We start from the raw sequence: 7,975 nt of genomic DNA, 5'->3' as shown, positions 1-7,975 counted from the left end.
ATTGATAAAATAAAGCAAGTAGTGTTGCATCTAGAACATAAGATGGGCTAAGTAGGTACTCAGTAGGTCCAAGACAAGGGATACTGTATTGATTTGAATCTAAAACTTGATGGGGTAAGCTTAAGGTGCTGGTCGGCGGGATATCTAGATCGATGGGTTATGAATATGGTGACAGGCATTGGAATGAGATCAATGGCGATGGTCGTGAGGATAGCGCTAAGGCCACGAATCAACGCCAATCACTCCGACAAGATACCTGATTCTAACATGCATTAATTAGGCTGGTGGGTCAAACGACATTTAGAAATTAGGTCATGCGGATAAGGGTTAAGACCACGGGTCAACAAAGTTTGACCGGTAGGATAGTGCTATGGCGACGGTCGTGGGGATAGTGCTAAGATGTCAACCCGTGGGGATAGGAATGCGCTATGTCATCGACTGATTTTTTATGATTCCTAATAGTTTTGGAGTTTCTATTCAAGGTTTTTTGTGATGAAAGGATGCTAAACTACCTAGTCTACCTACTCAATGCAAAAAACAAGAAAGAAAGACAATATTTGAGTGCAAAATGAGACATTTCTTAGAGAGGTGACTGTCAACACTCAAAAGCATTTCGATTTTCAGCATGATTCATCATTCTTGGTTGTTTTTTGTGAGTTTTGACATCATACACACCTTAGCAATCTTAGAAACTACCACGCACGTTAGCAATCTCAAAAACTACCATCCTATCATACACACCTTAGCAATATCAGAAACTACCATCCTATCATTTCAAAACACTAACAAACCTCAAAAATAAGCTTCCTAAACTCAAAAAGGCTTTCCAACAGAAAATGACAGTTTTCCTTCTCTTTTCCGTCCAACTCACACTTCCTTCCTCATTCCTCTACTAAAACTCCACTAACAAATCTCCAAGTTAAGCTTGAAGCCATGTGCAATGGGTAGATTATGAAAGAAAGCAAATGCAATGCAAAAAAATACCTTGAACTCCCCAATAGTGGTGCCAAAAATGTGTAGTCTCGACGGTGACTCATGTGTCATGGGGATCTTGAAGGAATGCCGATGGAGCCTCCACTCCAAGCTACTCCTTGTGAGAGCAATGCAAGGCACGAGCCATCCACATGTGTCACTTAAGCGGCTTCCAAATTATTATAGTGTGTTTCCACCTTACCCCCGAGACTGTTGCCATATTGCTATCCCCACGCCCATGGCCATACCATTATCCTACCAATCTCATCATCCCTCCACTCATAGTCTTAGCTCATCCCTATGACAAGGGGATACCTCCAACGTCCTATCCCACTGACACATCGCACTAGCCATCCCTACGACCATCACCTTAGCACTATCCCTACGATTGTTGCCATAGTCCTATCCCCAAGCCCGTCGGGATACCTCTGGGGTAGTCCAAAAAATACATAATTAAAGTTTCAGCTAGAGTGTGCCCTTTTAGAGGTCTTATACATGCACTTGTAATCTGGAAATCATTAACCGCTCCCACATTCATTCAAAAGTGTTTAAGCTCTCCAAAATATGGGAAAGCCATTCAAGGGCCTCCACATAGAAGGTGGGAAAAAGTATGGTTTTGAGACTAAAAACCACTGCATGTTAACACAATGTGCAGTGAATACTTGGTCGTTCCCATATATTTGTTGCTTTTAAGCCCTCTAAAATGATAGGTTTGATAGCAAAAATACTTGTGCATTGGTGCACAATGATTTCTTGCACACTCTAGATAGACCACAAATCTTTCCCCACGCCCGTCGCCATATTCATAACCCGTCGATCTAGGTATCTTGCCGACTGGTGTCTTAAGCTTACCCCCGTGATTGTTGCCATATTGCTATCCCCACACTCGTGACCATATTTGTAACCCACCGATCTAGATATCCCACCGATCGACGCCTTGAGCTTACCCCCGAGACCGTTGCCATATTGCTATCCCCACGCCTATCGCCATATTCGTAACCCACCAATCTAGATATCCTGCCAACTGGCACCTTAATCTTACCCCAATAACCGCCTGCCAATCTAGATATCTCGCCGACTGGCCCTTCTTGAACTAATTGCCATCAACGTGGTGATGCCAAAGGCATGATAGATGGCCAAGAGAAGATGGGATGGGGCCTATCATATGTTTTTCTGAAATGGTGAGATATGTTACGCTAGAAGGTATCATAGATAAGGGGGAAGACTACCTCTACAAAATCTCTCTTTGGGAAAAATGAAGACCTTTTGGGCTTTCTCTGCTTCTTAAATACTCTCAATGTTTTTGTCTTTGACGTCTTCCATGTCTATCCCTACCTCCTCATTTGATGGTTTCTTGACCTTCAATATCTCTCACTAATGCACTCCCCATGCACTAGCCTCACCAAAATATAGTCCACCCTCACACTCCACACGACTTTAAAATGCCACAACAAGCTCCCATCTACAACAGTATGGTTGTGCACAATGCCTAGTTCCATACTTTTGCATTTTAGTCTTGTCTACTGGCAACACAAAAAACTTGCAATCTTCACCCTTGCCTCCCCAACATTTGGCTCCTTGAAAAATTGATAAAAGAATTTCTCCCCTCACCTGAACCGAAAGCAAGACACGTCGACAAGTGTTGTTGCTGACAATTTCACCCCCCAAGAAACCATGACAAAGTATAGCTTCATCTCAAAAATTTCAGCCAACAAATTGCTCAAAGACACCCCATCCACTGAACAAACTCAGCCCTAAGGTTGTTGCAAACAATTTGAAGTCTCACAATTCCTCCTTCACCCATCGGCCAATGAAAACATAGAAATTGGCTAGAACAATAGAAGGCTTATGCATTAATACACAATGATTATTTGTATGAAGTGACCATATTTTTGTAGTTGTAGGGGATGAACTTTAACATGAAGTGTATAAGACTTCAAAATTTTAAAAAAATGATTGGTGATTTGGTGGGCTAAAAAAGGAGATTAGGTGCCTTTGGGAGATCTATGATGTATCATTTGAAGATGTCGAGATGAATATGTTTCCCCCACCAACTATCCTTAACTGCCTGTCGTTTGAAGAAGTGAAGCTAGGTGAGTCATTGAGGAATGTAGAGGGATAAGAGAGGCAAAGCAATTGGAGGTTAAAGAGACCTATGGAAAGGAGTCTTGAAGCTTCTAAGCTATTCCAAGGGAGGAGGACGCATAGCAAGGGAGATGGAGAGAAAATGGCAACTAGCTCGAGGGCCATGCTTAATGGCATGATAATGTGAGATCAATGTCTAAAAGGATCAATACTATGAGATTTATGTGCTAACTAGCTCAATGTTGTGACTTCATGCAAAGATCTAAGTGCAAGCTCTTTGCAAACATGAGTAAATGGAGCTCGATGTATGAATACACTCTTGCATGCTAATAGATACTCTTGCATACATAGATGTTATTGTAGCAAAGACATCTCGTATGGTTCTAAAATGGCTTGGCTTGGTCATGGTCTCATCTACGTGTTTTAGTGTCATTTTATGGTACTCCCTTACTACTTATCTACTTTCTATCATTTTTTCATTCTTGCTCTCCTTTGGCTACTTCTTCTTGTTGCCTCCACCATCTTCTCATTCTCTAGAATTTGCTACATTATTGTTTTTCACTGAACATGCTTGCTTCTATGTTCTCCGATATGGGGAAGTACACACATTATCTATTTGTTATGACACCCCCATATTGGAGGTATGTCTTTAGGATTTGAGGGAGCACTTCAATATTGTAGGCAGGGATATTAATCTTCACCAAGATATTGGAGTGGATGGCATTACACATGTGCATCCACTAGTGGAGTCAAAAGATGGTAATAAATGTTACAAGATTGATAGCAGATAACACACATCTTTCAAAGTTGAAGTACCACAACAAGAAGAGATGTTCATAATTACTTGCAAACTATAGAAGAGGTGAGTGTAATTTCACTTATTGAGAAGATGCAATTGAACCATGTTGCACCAACTTCCATAGTGCGGGTGCAGATAGTCACTAAACATCCTTGAAGCTATGATGGTTATGTTGTCTTTAAGTTCCCCTTGATGCCCAATGGTTCTCCCAAATGTATGGAATGGACCAACATGCAGATGGTCATGTTTGGACAAAGTACTCAACTTGTACACATAATTTTTTCAATGGAGTTGTTAGAATGAGTAAATGTTCTGGCTATTGATGATGTTGTAATGTTCACTATCCTTATCTAGAAAGAATAGGGATTCTAAATCACATGCAATGGAAGGGGAAAAGATTAGAAGACCTCTAATGCCAGGGCCACTTGATCCAAACTTGGGATTTCTACTTTGTAAGCAGCTCAAGGGTGGTCACCATGGGTCTCTTGCATATGACCCTTACATAAGGGAACTTTTGACAATCGTTGCTTGTGAATTCAAAGTGGAAGCCACTCATGCTCAAGTGAATTTTGGAATCTATTAACTGATCAAATGCAAAAGGATGGGTATGCAAATCTAGAATTTGAGGGTTTATGGTGAATGTAGTAGAGCAAATTGGCAAATGCAGCTAGAGCAAATTGGCTAGCTATACGTATAGTTACAATGTTGGGCCACAAAATGAAATAAAGGGCACAAAAGAGCCTTGTGGTTTCCATTGGGAGATTAGCATGGTTGAGCATACTAGACGATGTATTAAGTCTCAATTCCAAGAAGAGCATAAGTTGTTGTGTAGAAAATGGAAGGTAGCAACAATAACTGCTTTTGCAAAGCACTGCAAGGAAAGATTAATGCAATTTTTGCCTTCAATAAACATGCAAGAGGAGGAGAGCCTCCTACACTTAAGATGTGGGTGGTTTGGTGGGATGTTAGCATCAACCAGTGGGGAAGAATGCTTTTACATCAAGAGAAAATCAAGAGAAAAACTCTAGCTATGTTTCTAATTTGAATCTTACAAAAACCAAACACTTGAGCATGGGGGCAGCCCATGGATATGCAAGGCATATGATGCTTGTGTGGTAGATCTTGCAATGACTGTACTTCAGAGTGCTCATTACAATGCCCATTTGTTTGAGCAACACTTGGGAGATCATTTGACTTTGGAAGCTTTGCGACAAAGAATTTGTGATGGCGGGTCTAGTAATGGAGATAGAAATAAGTTTGTTTGATCTAATGGATGTGATAATCAAAGAGGTTGGGATACAATTACTAGAGATGAACAGACCAATGATAGAGCCATTATCAATGAGTAGAAAAAAAACTTCACAAGTTGCCATGACAATTATGAGCAAGATAGTCATCAACCAGAGTTCACAAAAGTCATGAGAAAAGTCATTACAAGTAGAGCAACAAGTAAAAGAAGGTAGACAATTTTTATATGTCCATGAAGCCAAGCTGTTTGTAGAGAAATAAGCATCCATGATGCAAATTGAGCAATCATGAGAACTTTGAACCCCATATTATTCTCACATGCTTTGGATGCTTGGCGAATACTCATAGAAGATGTGGGGCTATGATCAATGAATTGGGCAAGAGTGCTGGCCATGGTGTATATGCCCATGCTTGAAGGGGAGAAGGCAACTTTCCAATGGCATAATAGAGCAACTTGTGTGGTTATGCAATAGTACAACAACACATACATGGAATGTAGACTGTACCGTTCAAGGTGTTCTTGGAAACTCTCCAAGTGTGTGGAAGGTCACATTTGGGACATCATCGACTTTAGGTAAACAAGATGGCTTGATGCAAGCAAAGTTTGAATTGAGACTAATGATGCCAATGCAATCATGGAACACCCCTCTCATATGCAACAAATTAATGCACCAAGCCATGTTTGATCATCTTGTTGAGATGGAAAGTTGGTGACATGAAGAACTAAATTAAAAAAAGAATCCCTCTCTAGAGGATACAAGCAGCAATGACATAGAATGGAGAGGTTTTAAGAGAGATCATTATTATTTCCAATGAGGTGCATGCATTTCATGCTCGCACAATTGGTTCACTTGCCAAGGGTTAGACACACTCCATCACAATTTCAAAGTTTTTGCATTGAACATGTCTTGACTTCAGACAAAGGAAAGAATGAAAGAATCCTAACATGCCCAGCATGCCCATATACTTTGTGCTCATTGTTTTGTTTGAATTCAATGATGGAGTGCATCAATTCATGCACCAGATAGCTTTGACAAAGGTTGAGTGGTTTCAAGCTGAAACTAACCTTCTATGGGAGTAGATGATGCTAGATATCTATGGTAGCGTTTTGTTCTAAAGGTTGGTATCCTTATGTGTTTATAAATTGGATGCATATATACTTTCATGTGCACCTAAAGATCTACATCATCATTTCTTTATGCACACCTTTTATTTTATTAGATCCATTGGGGCTAGCATTATCTCTAAGCCAATCGAGAGATGAACTGCAAAAAATTCAACTAATGGTTATCACACTTGGTCACTGTAACCATATGACAAAAAGTGCCTTAGTTGGTTGATTTACCCCCAAATTTTGCTCTATTTTCAAAGCACATATTTTGGCCGTGTTCCATTGAAATTGAACCCCATTTGAACCACGGTTTCACACATGGAAGATACATGAGATTCACATAACTTGAGACCTATTCTAGAGTATGCTTCTACCCTATCATTGAATATAGCATTATACTTCCATCATATATATGGGCTCCATAATCAATTAACCATTTGTATGTGGGATTAAAACCAAAAAATATAGACCGACACATTTCCTACTATTACCTTTTCAAAACCTCATTTTCAAAAAATCAAATGACACTAAAATTTCCTAGCAATGCTCAATCAATCAACTTACAATGCTCCTTCTAAACATAAAACTAATTAGCAATGCTTCTTTTACATGTAAAATGAAGTAACAATTTTCCTATTGACACCAAAGGTAGGAAATTGGGATTTTTGTTTAGTCATTTAAAAGCATTGATCATATGTGACTCTGCTAATGGTAAAGTATAATTACAGCAATGCTCCTTCTAAATGTACAAGTAACTTGTAATTAAAATGAACTTGCAATGCTTCTAAATGTAAAAGCAACTAGCAATGCTCCAGCAAAGGTGGAATTTTCGCTCTCAATAAGAACATCCCTAATTCATTTTACATTTAAAGGGAGCATTGCCATTAACTTTTACATTTAGAAGGAGCATTGCAAAAAGTAATGAACAGTGCTCCTAAACATGAAGGTAGGTGCTTTGGAGCAATGTTCACGAAAAATCAAGGTTTGACGTCAAGTGAATGGCAAATTTTGGACCCAAAATTCCAAATAGAGCTTAAGATTCGCACCAGCCACACATTCTTCACAGCGTGTATAGTAACTCTAAGAGCCATTGCACACGAGCCAACAAATGCGCAACTGGGCTGTGCATTGGCTGCACACTATTCAGTCGTTGTTGCAAATGGAATTTCATGGAGTATTTTGGTTCACGCAGGAGGACTCCATTGCTATCCATGACGACTGACTGTCCTTGTTTGCCTCCTCTCTGGACCCTCTATCCCACTCTGCATAGGTCATTTGTGAGGGATAGCATGCTGCACTCAGAGTTTGTGCCCACGAGGCCAAAAATGCGCATTTGGTGCGCTTTTTGAGCTTCAGTGAGTTTTTACATGTGAACAAAGGAGGGAAAGTATTTAATGCATGCTGACTACCTACAGAGAGCTGCATTGTTGCAGAGCTGATGACCCTCCAAGGTGCTGCAACGTTTTTATTGGCTGGGAAGAGGCTCTAGTGGCAATCCGGGATTGGTTGGACGCGAAATTGAGCCCCAATGCTCAAATCTACATCTTCCAAAATGGAGGTGCGGGTTTTAGCATCAGTGGCGCTCTTGGAGCCAGCCTCCATTGGTGGCGGATTCCCATCCGAAGACTCGGTGGACACTAAATAGCACGAAATGGAACTCCCGGTGCGCGAAATTGAGCAAAATGGAGCACATCCAGCTGCGCACTTTGGGCTACGTGTGCATGGCTCCTTTGGAGTTTGGACTCTGGAGATGCTTTCTC

This window comes from Dipteris shenzhenensis, chromosome 6 (assembly GCF_047967505.1).
Source record: "Dipteris shenzhenensis isolate YYH24624 ecotype China chromosome 6, Dip_SZ_1.0, whole genome shotgun sequence".
NCBI classification, from domain to species: domain Eukaryota; kingdom Viridiplantae; phylum Streptophyta; class Polypodiopsida; order Gleicheniales; family Dipteridaceae; genus Dipteris; species Dipteris shenzhenensis.
Note: the sequence above shows the minus strand (reverse complement) of the source record.